Source organism: Panthera leo, chromosome E2 (assembly GCF_018350215.1).
Source record: "Panthera leo isolate Ple1 chromosome E2, P.leo_Ple1_pat1.1, whole genome shotgun sequence".
Lineage (NCBI taxonomy): Eukaryota > Metazoa > Chordata > Mammalia > Carnivora > Felidae > Panthera > Panthera leo.
In genome coordinates, this window is record NC_056693.1 from 53,047,412 (window position 1) to 53,060,519 (window position 13,108).

The window sequence follows — 13,108 nt, forward strand, 5'->3', positions numbered from 1 at the left end:
AATCAGGAAGATTTGAGAGGGCAGAGGAGGAAACCTATGCAACCTCCCATATGGGCATTTCAAATTAAATAGAACCAATGTCGTGCTTAAAATTAAAAATAGACAAACACACATAAGCTACATAGGTAAGAATTAAAAAAATAACCTGAATTCTATCGTTTTTCCCAAAAATTTGGGATTGTGGGAGAGGTTTTAAGAAGAGGCACTGACCATGTTCTCCAAAGCCAAGGAAAGGGAGAATGATGATCCTCAAGATTCCGAATGGAACTCAGAGGGTGAGCAAAGAGGTGGTATATCTGGGTGCTTGACATGAGTTCCCCCCCACCAAAGTTAGGAATCCCCAGGAGAACTCTTTGCTTTCCCTACTTCAGAAAATATTTGTGGAGCACCTGTCACATGCTGGGCACCAAGCTAGGTACGGAGGAGCCCAGAAGGGACACAACAGTGTCTCTGGCCTTGACATGAGCAGTTTGCCTCCAGCCAGCCAGCTTTCACCTCCTTCCCATCCAGCCATCCAACACGTTCCTTATTCCACATGGACCAACACATTCCCCCTTTCACTGTACCTTCCCCTAACTTCTCCTAGGATAAGGATCCCCCTAGGGATAAAAACTTCCCCTAGGATAAAGATCCCCCATATCCTAATATCCAGACCAGGTCTGGCCAAAGCACTCTGGTCTCAGCCTTTATGGTACTTTGGCCCAACTGAAAAGGATCTTTGATTCACATCCAGCTTTGCCAACCGATTGTGAAGCTGTGGATGGGTAGGGACCAGGTTCGTGTTGCTCCCGTCTAGATCTTCCAGCATCCCCCTGCCCCAACAACAGTTTCTTAATAGGTGACACATGGGTGGATACATAAATTAATGGAAAGAGGAATAAATGAGCGAGTGGACTTTCTTACCACGTCCCAAGACCTAGAAGTCAGAGACACAGTTCTTAGCCCTCAACAAAGAATCCAGTTTAAAAGCTTAAAGGTCTATTGGCTAACCGAAGCATGGAACATTCTTCTGTTATCTATGCCCCGGATGCCAAGTAACACTATTGAGTATTTCTGAGCCTGGGAAGATAGGTTGTATATTCAGGCCTGGGAGAGTTTCACGCGCTCTCCAACCCTTGGTGGTAAGCCTCCCTGCTTTGGGGAAGGCCCCACACTTACTGGGAAGGAGCTATCTAGGCCTCTGACCCAGGTCTTACTCCTCAGGAGAACAAGTAGAAGGGAGGAGGAAACATAATCCCACCCAGGGAGCGGCTCCGGCTAGGAGACCTTCATACATGCACCTCCCCTGGTCCAGGAAATACAGTAGCCCCTTCCTGCTCCCAACACAAACGACAAAACCCAAGAACTCCTCCAGGCTTCGGTTTTAAATGCATACGGATCTACCTGGCAGGAAGTCCTTAATAGGTCCCTTCTGTTCACCCATCCACTTGGCAAATATTAAGCCCAGATTACGTGCAGGCACAGGTTCTAGGTGTTTCCACTCCACAGGCAGACACTTATCCTCTGGTGGTTCTGCCATACAGGCTGAAGGCGATGGCCCGAACACACAGAGGTGCCCGATACCAGACAAAGCTAAAACTCAAGCTGGCACCTAGTGGTTTTCAACCAGATCCTTCGGGTAACTCCTCAAGTCTAGAGCTCACTATGCCGTCCAGCAAGGCAACTCTGGCTTCACGAGGCGACCGAGCACTGGACAGGTAGCTGGCATGTCTGAAGAACAGACTTTTTAATTGTACTTGACTAACTACTTTACCTTTAAATTTAAAAACTGAAGTGGCATAGGGGCACCTGGGCGGCTCAGTAGGTTAAGCGTCCGACTTCAGCTCGGGTCATGATCGAACGGTCTGTGGGTTCAAGCCCCTTGTCGGACTCTGGGCCGACAGCTCAGAGCCTGGAGCCTCCTTTGGATTGTGTCTCCCGCTCTCTCTGCCCCTCCCCCGCTAGTGTTCTGTCGGTCTCTCTCTCAAAACTGAATAAAAACACTTAAAAAAAATTAAAAGGAAAACCGAAGCAGCATAAAAATGTTTGTTTTTTTCCTGTTAAGCACACTTTATTTTAGTCTGACTCTGTTTCACACTAACCATTGAACGTTTAGCATCCAGCCTGAGATGCACATCGAATTTCGGGAACCTGACACAAAAAGAAACGGATGGTAACATATCTCATCAGTACACTTTTACACTGAGCACATGTTACCATAGTATTTTGGTGGATTGGGTTTTCAGTATTATAACTGATCTCACCGGTTTCTTTTCACGTTTTTAAATGTAAACGTTGCTAGAAAATGGAAAATTTTAAGTGTGGCTCACATTATATTTCTATTGGACAGCAATGCTCTAGATGTTTCCATAAATAAATAGCGAGCAAAAATGATGAGATACACACACACACACACACACACACACACACACACACGAGTCTGACTGCTTGGATAATCTCAGCAGAGAGTCCTATCTGATTTCCTATCCCATTCGGACTCCTATCCAATTTCTATCTGTAATTCTGGTCAGGAAGGAGGAAGCCTCTTGCCCCTTATCAAGTTTTTCATTTTCAAACAGTGTCACCCAGAGTCGTCAGAGCAGAATCACCTGTGTCACCTGGGGAGGCTGATAAAGGCAACCCCCAAAGGAGTAGCTTAGGTCTGAAGCTCCTTCTTAATCTAGTCCACAGCCGCACGAAGTGCAAAGGCAGAAAGGGAGAATCTTCCAGGTGGGATCCATCTCAGGTAGAGGAAGCCCTGACGGCAACAGAACCCTTCCCCCACCTCCAGGGCCATCCCCTCAGGCCTCCTGGGACTTCCCAGGAAGAGGCTTTCACTGCATAATTAAACGCAGGGTCCTCAGGGATTGCCTCTCTCTCCACCTTGGCAATTTTTGGATTTCTGGAAGAGAAGGCGGGAAGCGTATTTCCTGGTCCTAGGAAGCAAGCCTGCCTTGCTGGGACGCTTCTCTCTGGTATCTGTTACCTGCACCGGCCATTTTCTGGTTGCAGGGGGCAGGGAGGAGGAATCTGGGGGAGGACCAGTGAGGAAGGAGGCTGCAGCTGAACAAGGTCACGGGTGTCACAGCGGAACCCTCAGCCAGGGGTGGGGAAGCGACCATGACATGGTCGTGCTGGCTCATCCAAAGCCCACCCACCTGGGAGTCTGTCCTGCAGAGAGGGACTTGAGCTTGGCAGCATTCTGAAGGAGCGGGGGAGGCTCGGAGGAGGGTGGGCTGGTCAGGAAAGGGGGTGCAGGTCAGGGCTTGGGCACTACACTGCCCGATGTCTAGTCCTCCCAGCGGTCCGGCCCAGAAACTTCCTGTGCCTGCCTCACCCTCACCAGACAGAAAGCCTTTAGAACCTGTGGTTTGATTTCCAAACGGTCTTTGGCTTTTGGATCCCTTGAGGCTCCGATGAAGATAGGGACCCTCTTTCCAGAAAAATGGACTTGGACAGAATGATGAATATTTCTAGAGGATTTTATAAAGTCCTTGAAACCGACTCATTCAATCTGATATTTTCTTACTACCATGAATTTACATATATATATATATATATATATATATACACATAAAATACATATATAATGTTATATGTCTAATCAGCAGCAGCTAAGAAATGGACCAGTGTAAATCACAAGCTAATTATTTTTGTTTTGCTTTTTCTTTTCATTTTTTCTTTAAAAAAATTTTTAATTTTTTTATTTGTTTTGAGAGAGACCGTGTGCGTGGGGGAGGGGCAGAGAGCGAGGGGGCGAGAGCATCCCCAGCAGGCTCTGCCCTGTCAGACCTCACAAACCGTGAGATCATGACCTGAGCCTAAGCAAAGAGTCCCACTCTTCACTGACTTAGCCACCCAGGCGCCCCTGCTTTTTCTTTTTAAAAAATAAAAAAGACAGTAAAGGAAGTCACCAATGATATTACCAACCTAGTTTTGTTTGCTTGTTTCTTTTTTAGGTGCTTCCCATCCTGGTACAGGTCAAGTTGGATGAGGGTTATACAAAGTGAGAGCTTTAAGAAAGCCAAGTTTTGTCCCACCCCTGTACCTGTGCTGGGGGCAAGCCAACCTCCCAACATCCCTGGGGTCACACAGCCAGACGGACAGAGCTCGACAGCTATGTCCAGCGGTATTCTTGGCCACCACGCTCTCCCGGTCCCCTAGGCAAGCCAGTGCCCTGCCTTCCAGGAGCTCTCCTGGAACCCAGTAACTCACTCTCCCAAGCTCTCACGGCCATTCAGGCAAAGATTAGTGCAGCTGGCAGTCAGCACCATTTCAAAGTGATGATAAGATGTCACCCAGGGCTGGGACAAGGTCTTTACGGACGTCACCTCCCTCCCCGCCATCACCTCCACGAATAGCTTGATATTCGGTATTCCCAATAAATAAATCCCGTCTATAGGTCAACAGGCCTTCCCATGTCTAGGGAGATGTGTGTGCAAAATGCCTTCCCATTCACAGCAATAGCATCTTTCAAGGACCAGCCAGTGTCTGTGTGAGCTTCCCTCTTATTTTTACAAGGCTCTAAAAGTGAATTTTCCCCTGTGCCGGAGAGCTGGAAGTCGAGCTTAATGTACAAACCTTTATTTTCCGAAGAGGCAGTTTGGCCTTCCTGTATCGACAGACTCCGGAGCTTAGATTTATTACAGAATGGTAATCAGGCAAAAGAATAAATACACTGCATCTTTAATTCATTAATCACCTCAGAAAGCAAAATGAACTACAGTAAAGAAGACAATATGTTTTCGAATGCTGGAGGTGGGGGAAGTGGGAGCCTGTTCCTCAATAAAATCCAGTTGCTAAAATCCATTTTGTGTGCAGATTAGAGAAAGGACATTTACCTCTGAGGCTGTCGCTAGAATGGGAGCAGGAACTCTCTATACAGCAGGTTTGGTAAGATGGGGATCTCTGGATGGCCCGTGGTCGTCCCTAAGGTCTCCTCCCTGTTGTAAGGCACATAATGAGCCACAGGCTCATGAGAAAACCAGGCACTGGAGTCAAAGAGACCTGGGTTCAAATCCCTGCTCAGTCTGAAAAGTGGGGAAGGTTGGGTGAGGCACCGCCCTCTGTCACTCAGTGCCTTGAGGTCTATCAACCTATGGGATATGGGTCCGGGGAGGTTTTGTCTTCTAAAAATTTTCACAACGCTACAATCTCATTAAAGCAGACCTGTCAACATGGAAGCAAAAATTAAACATCAGATTTTCTGAGAGGCCGCATGCATCTGGGCACTTTGGAAGCCCCATCCGGCTCGGGAGTCTTGGGTCTGGCCTGGAAGGCTGAGAGGTTGCCCTATTCCTGCTGTGTTCCTGAGCCCTCGCAACCTGAAAACCACAAATTAGCCAACTTTCCACCTATATAACCAGCCTGGTCAATGACAAGTGTTAAGTCAGCATCCTAGAACCTTCAAGGCAGACAGTCAAGGTCTGTGCAAAGATATAATGGAAGATCAAAGTAATAGTTGTTTATTGAGCATTTTGAGGGATTTCACATAGATCATCTCCTTTCACGTTTACAACTATCCTTCAGGGATTTGTTCTACTACTGTGCCCATTGTACAGATGCGAGGACAGGTCCATGGAGGTCAAATCCCTCAGCCAACTTTATATCATGAAGTGGCTCACCCAGGAGTTTCAGAGCTACAGTGGATCCTTGAAAGACACAGGGGTGAGGGACACGGACTCCTGCGCTATCCAAAATCCACACTTAGCTTTTGACCCCCCCCCCCCCCAAAGCCTCCTGTTGACTAGAAGCCTTATGGAAACAGTCGATTAATACATATTTTATATAATATTTGTATCACGTACTGTATTTTTACAATAAAGTAAGCTAAGGGAAAGAAAATGTTGTTAATTTTTTAAGGAAAGAAAATAGAGTTGCGATGCTATTTCTTGATTGAAAACAAAACAAAACAAAACCCTGCCTCTAAGCGTGCCTGCACAGTTCAAACCCCTGTTCAAGGGTGGATCATCTACCGTTTTCTGAGCACTTCCTGCCTACAGCCCTTCATCTACGGGATGCCATTTATTCTTAACAACAATCTAGAGAAAAAAGTGTGACTATTCCCCACTTCATATATGAAGCGAAAGGAAGCTCAGAAGCTTTAAACCAGGGTCACTCAATCCCAGCATGACCTGTCTGGTGCCTTCTAAGGCATTCAACAGCACCCATTCTCCACCCACCCGGTCCCCAAGTCATGACACCCCAAAGCATCTCCGGATGTTGCTCCTTGCACCGTTGAGAGCAACCTCACCCCGGTTCAGAACCCACTGCTTCAGACTACTTGTCGTCCCGCAGAGCTGGGAAGGGTCAGTCTCAGACACCTCCACTAGATAGTTTTCCAAATGCTGCTTCAGTGACCTTGGGGCAGTGGCTTTTTAAATGGAGCCTCATGCCAAAACCTGAAAACTGGTTCCAAATACAAATTCTGAGCCCTCATACCCAGCCTGCATAAATCGGGAATTCGAGGGCTGGGGACCCTAGCAGGGTGGGGGGGGGGGGGGGCTGAAACTTGCGAAAGTTGAAAGCCAGTGCCTTATAGCAGCGTGTCTTAGCTTCGGCTGTGCGCTATGATCACCCAGGGACATTCCAAAAAAAAAAAAACAAAAAACTGACACCACTTGGGGATCCTTAGTTGAGCTGGGGGGGGGGGGGGTGGACTCAGGCACTGGGATTTTGAAAGCCTTCCAGGTGATCCTCAGGAATAGTTGAGGTGGAGAACCACCGACCTAGAGGGAGCTGACCCAGGTTCTCAGGGAGACACTGGTCAATGTCCCAAGCGCTAAAATTAAAAACCATTGAGGTTGGTCCCATGACCCGTCCGCCGGAATCTTGGACAGAAACAACGAGGGCAGTGTAGCGGTTCCCTCTGCTCTCAGTCTCAAACCACAGCCTCACTCAGCCCGGGTCCTCACGTGTGTGCTTCCTTTTTTGGATCCCTCTACCATCGATTTACCTAAATTTCTGAACTTTTGGGAAGCTCTTTAGTGGGACTCTGCACCAGCTCGAGAGGTTAAGGAGGCCAGTAAACTTGGCAGGTGAATGCTTTGCATTAAACCGGACGTATCTGCAAGGTACAGGGATCATTGCTGCAGGCGGCAATGAAATTCAGCTGTCTCTTCCGCAGTATCTGAACATCCTTCCAGGTCCAGCTAAAATAATCCCTCCGTCCTGTCATCACCTTTTCATCACTGTCCTGCTGCTCACCTGCCCCTTCGCAGTCCGAGGCAAGGCGAGACATTGCCCTATTACTCTGGTCGCGTCCTTCCCCATCACGTCCCCAGAACCTGGACAGCCTAGGACTTCTTCCCAGACACCCGTAACCTCCAGCCTTCAAGATCCTTCTCTGAGGCCTCCAGCCTACATTACTCTTCCCTTCTCGGATTCTATTGTGCTTCACCATCGGAACAGCAATATCAGTGGGGACACTTTCGATACATGTGCTTCTACTCTGATCAATTTCCATTTTTTAAAAAGCTGGGCATCTCACCCAGCGCTGTGCTGATCAGCTAACAGCTCTGCGGTGGATGGGAGCAAGGAAAAGGGGTCTGGTTCTATAGCATTTTCATTCCCTGCTGCAAATATTCCCGACCAATTTCATGCTGCCAGTACCTAAACAGGGAATGGGGAAGAGATCCACTCAACTGGTTCTTTTCAGCCCCCAGGAGTGGGCTCCCGCACACGGCTGGTCAGCCATCCAGGCGACATCTCCCGGGAAGCTGTTCTGTGACAGCCCCCGTGCTAAATGCTGAGCCCGAGGCATGGAAGGTAGGGGTCCTGGATCAAAGTCTGGTGTGGTCTACGGGGAAACACTGCCTTTCACAGTGTCACGTGACAGGCTGAGAAACAGGTAAGAGGTAGCTATAAAGGAGGGAGCTGTCGATTTTGCCAACTCAACTATGGGATTCCCCCGGCTTCAGGGGAAAAAAAGATCCTCCACAGTTCTGAGCCAAAAAATACATGGTTCTGACTGGTCCCGCCTGCCTGTCCCCTTAGTAATGGGAGCAGCCAGCTGGCTTTGCACTTAGCAGACACTGCCCCTGCTTATTCATCTGACCTGTATTAAGAATTCCATGTGGCTGCTTCTGTCATCCCGTCTGTAGAAGGGAAGGGACTTCTCCAAAGTCACAAAGCCGGAAAGCCCTGACACTGACACCATGGGGGCTGCAGCACTCTGTGGAATCCCTCAGTGTTTCCAGTGAGGCCAAGTGGCCCTTTGCTCCATCAAAGGCTGTGTGAGCTAGCCTTCCCGTAGCGAACTATTCCTCAAAGATATTCCGAGAGCCTCTGCAGAGATCTCAGAGTCCTGGAGATGGGGTGGTGGGGGAGAAGGGCTGACAACTTGGAGGGCCGGCTTCCACCCTCAGTGGCTTCTTGTGTCTTTTTGCTACAGGGATTCCCCCCATACGCCTTTATTTTAGAAACGGTTCCCCTGTGGAAACCAAACAAGACGGGTCTGAAAACCCACAATTGCTGCCAGAACTTAGTATTTATGGAGGTGGTAACAGAAGCCTGGAGAGCTCTGCTCTGTCGAACCCCAGCTCACCTGGTACAGTGGGGACGTACTGTGGGAATAAAAGAACTTTGGGGAGATTTTCAGAAACTGCATCCAAGCCCAATTTACTTCCTCCCCAAAACGGGCAAAGTCCTAAGGCAAGACTGTGAGCAGGTCACTAACCACTGACCCTGGACCCTGTTCTGGGTGGTCTGGCATTCACACAGCACCAGGCTGCAAGGATTTCTGGGCTGGGCATCCAATTTGCCTCGACACCCAGTCAAATACAGATTCACCCTGGAAACGCCCGACCCCGCATTGCCAACGCTTTTCAAGCCCATCGGGGAAAAAATCTGTCTTACAGGATTTCCCTGCAGGCAGCTTTGCCCCTGAGTCAAGGCCGAGTCAAGGCTGGCTCCTAAACACAACCAGATCTAAAGAACCAGGGCCTGGAATCTGCCCCTCTCCTCCCCGCCCGGAACCTGACTTCCTAAGAGGAGACTGCCACCGCACTGCTGTATTTTAACACATAACTCACAAATTAAAAACTGAAAGAAGAAACGCATGTTTCTGTCAATGGCTTAAGGGGATTCCACCTCTAAGCTGCTGCTAAAACTCCCTTAGTCTTTTTTACATTTGTAGCATTTTGGAGCAATTTGCTGGAGTCAAAGAAGGCAGTCAAATTTCCACAACCGACTTCAAAGCCCCCAAATCCTGTATCAGTGGAGGGGAGCCTGGTAGCAACACCAGAGGGGACGTTTGTTCAAAGAGGTGTGTGTAAGAACGCGCCAGGCTTTTCTGCCCTGTGCCTGCGATTGATGTTAATGGCAGACACGTGACCAAATCCCCATGTAGTTCTTTGAAACAAGCCCCTCCCTCCCTCCTTCCCTGCCACCCGCCCCCCCCTTCCCCAACACTTTTTTTGGCTGTGACAATGCCGATGATACAGAAAAGGGCTAGAACAGAGGAACGGCTTCCACAACTCAATGAACAATACCGGCCTTAATTAACACAAATGAGTCTTTTATCCGGTGGGGAGCACGAAGCAGGAACAGACTGATGGAGAGGAGGGGCTGGACCTGGATGGTTTCACGCCGGTCAACACAGACGTGGACCCAGGTGGCTCCAGAAAAGGGGATCGTGCAAGCTGTCAGGGCACCACCCACCCGAATTCATTCCGCTTTGCTTTCTACCTCTGTTTCCACGCCCTCTCTGGTCTGGCTTTCCCATTTCTTCTCCCAGGGTACCCACCGGTCCCTGTGCAGGAGAGTCCTTCCTCCCCACCTCAGACCCATGAACACACTGTTTGTTCCAGCTGTACCCTCGCTGCTGGCTGGAGGGGCACCTGGGAGGCTCAGTCAGTTCGACTCTTGGTTTCGGGTCAGGTCACAAGCTCACGGTCTCCCGAGTTGGATCCCCCCATCAGGCTCCGTGAGGACAGTACAGAGCCCGCTTGGGAGTGTCCGTCTCCCTCGCTCTCTGCTCTTGCCCCACTCACACTCGGTCTCTCTCAAAAATAAACTTAAAAAAAATTTCCCCAAACAGGAAAGGTGTACAAACTGGCATTTGCTATTAGATAAATGTGCCAGGAGATCTTATAAAAGCTAAGAGGCTAATTCACAGGCTCACAAGCACACGTGTGGGTGCCTATCACCACTCATTTCAGCTAAAATGCAAGGTTATCCTTTCTATTACTTGATTATAAGCAAGGATCAACATGGTTTCCTAAGATTATTGGTCATTTGTATTTCCTTTTTCTAAAAGCTGCCCATTCTTCTCTGCTCATGTTCCCATCAAGTTGTTGGTGGTCTCGGTAAGAGCTCTTCATCCTCAGGAAATTAGGCCTTTGCCTCTCTGGTGGGTTGTGATTTTTCCCACTTTGCTGCTTGTCTTTTGATTTTGTTTAGGGTGTTCTCGGAACATGTAGATTTTAAATGCTTACATAGAGTGATCCGTGCTTGGTCGGATCGCATGTGGGTTTTAGGTCAGGCTAAGGAAGATCTTCCCCATCCCAAGTTTAAAAAGGAGCCCAATTTCCTTTTGCTACCTCTGGAGCTTTTGTTTCTGCGTGGGGTGTTCACAAAATGACCACCCTCCTCCTGCTCACCTTGCAAACCCCCCATCTTCTGGAAAGCGTTTATCCAACACAACAAGCATTTTGTTTTAATTGTCGGTGTGCATCAATAATGAACCTTGAGAGCAAGAACTGTGTCCTATTTGTTTCCAAATGTTCCAGCATCGAATCCATATTCCAGTGTATAGGGACTGCCCAGTAAGTGTTCATGGAGTTAAATCCTAAAATAAAGCCTAAGAACTCGGATGCCAAACCAGCCAGAGAAAAGGGGTTTATTTTCCAATAGCTCTCCAAAAAAGGACATTAAGAAATAGGTCTGGCTGGTGCAGACTATATTTAACATGCTGTCCAGGAAAAGAAACCTAGCCCACAAAAGTGTCAAGGAAATGTCAGGATATGGTTCTTTTGAAAAGCGGGGAAGGGATTAAGAGAACAACCTCTAATTTTGACAGACTGCAAAGATGTCATCTTTGCCGTTGAGGAAACTGTTACTAGACTCGTATTACCTGTTTGTGTGCTCGCTTGTGCCCCTGCTTATTTGAGAACGCTCTAGCACTTTCCAGAGAGGCTCTGAGGCACAAATGCTGTGTGCTGCTCACCAATGCAGGCCTGTACCGGACACACAAATAAATGAGGCGCAGACTCCTTGCTCACAGACTTTAGAATCCAAGAGGAGACGAGAAATTTAAAAGGTAATTGTCTCACAGAGTAGAGGGAAGTAGGCCTTCAGAGCAGGCCATTTGTGTGGTTTAATGCTATGCTTTAGTGGAGGATCAATGGGCCTGACAGTGTGTGATCAAACATCTTGGTTAATCTCAGCCAGCGCCATTTGCCCCGGTCCTGTTTCTACTCTAAGCCAAATCACATACTCAAGAAGTGCCTGGTGGTGTTGGCGACGAATAATAAAACACCTCCTCAGTACTTCTAAGAGTTTGTGCAAATAATCTGGAAGACATCTATCCCTGTAACTCACTAACTAAATCCATTATTCTCTTTTTCACGCAGAATGCTGTTTAAGTACCATCATCACTTTAAAATGAGCCATTCTGGGGCGCCCGGGTGGCTCAGTCAGTTAAGCATCTGACTTTGGCTCGAGTCATGTTCTCACTGTTCGTGGGTTCGAGCCCCGCATTGGGCTCTGTACTGACAGCTTGGAGCCTGCTTCAGATTCTGTGTCTCCCTCTCTCTCCCTCTCTGCCCCTCGCCCACTCATGCTCTGTCTCTCTCACTCTTAAAAATAAACAAATATGTTAAAACAAACTTTTTTAAGTCAACTTAGCCATTCTGCTAGTGCAAAATCCTCAGTACCCCTTTGGTTCACATGCTGGATCTGTGATGACCTGGTCACTTGGCTGACTGTAGACTCCTAGGAGGTCTCTGACTCTGGATTACTCGACCCATTTCCCAAACGAGAAAAATGAGACCCCAGGGGAATATGCCTGCCCAGCTTGTATGGCTGCTTCGTGGCTCAGTCAGGTGTAAAAAGGAGGCTTCTGGACCCCACCTCCAATTTGCTTTCCCCGTGAGCCTTATCGGACTTCCTTACTCCTTCCTTATATAGACTTGATGCTAATAGAGGGCTGGGAAGAAGAGACAAAGCTGGGAAAGCACAAAGCAATCGTTCATCCCTTTTAATTTTACGGGACCTGAAAAACGCCGAGTTGTGAGACAGAACAATAAAATACGTGCTATTCACCAGTTATTTCTTCACTTCCTTGGTTTCCATGAATAACTGTGTCCCTGAATTCCTCTACTAGGAGTTCTCAATTCTGGTTGTCCATTAGCATCCCCAGCAGTTGTTATTTAAAAAAAAAAACACTGACGCCTCAAGTTCTGGAGTCATTGGTCTGGGGCCGGCATCAATGGTTTTTCAACACCTCCCCAGGGGCATCCAAGGTTGACAACCCAGTTCCCAGGTGCAGGATCTGTTCATGGCCCAATTCTACTCGCGTCTATCTCCAAAAGGGCGTGCACAGGAGTCCGGGGTACGAGTTCCCCTCCCCCACGTGGGGAAGGGCCCATCTTCCAAACCTGCTGCCCCCCCCCCCCCCCATTCTCAGGAAATCATACTGGGAAGGCCAGACGCCCCTCCCGGCACAATCTGGAGGACCCTCCCCCAGCTACTGCTGATCGGAGGAGAGATCGACACCTGACCCCAGTGAGCCAATGGACATTCTCTTCCTAGAACGGGAGTTGTAAGAGTCGCTCGGCGGCTCTGCTTGGGAGCTCAAAAGCATGGTTGGGGTGGAAGCCAGCAGTGACTGGAGACATCACGTGTTCTCCCTAGAGAAGGCCTACCTGCTGAGGCAAGGATGAAGCAGGTGTACAAAAACAGAAGGAGGGAGACGGGCCAGAGAGAACGAACCTCTGCCCCAAACTGCCCTCCACAATACAGCTTGTATATACGTGCCCTTAATGTACACCGTTAGCCTATCAATCAAGGAATAGAAACTTGAAGGCTAGAGTTTTTATGTCCAAAGAATCCCTGGCCAGCCTTCTAGAAAATGAACATATTCCTTACAGGACCTCTCATTTCCTTGGAAGGCACATCCCATCACCAA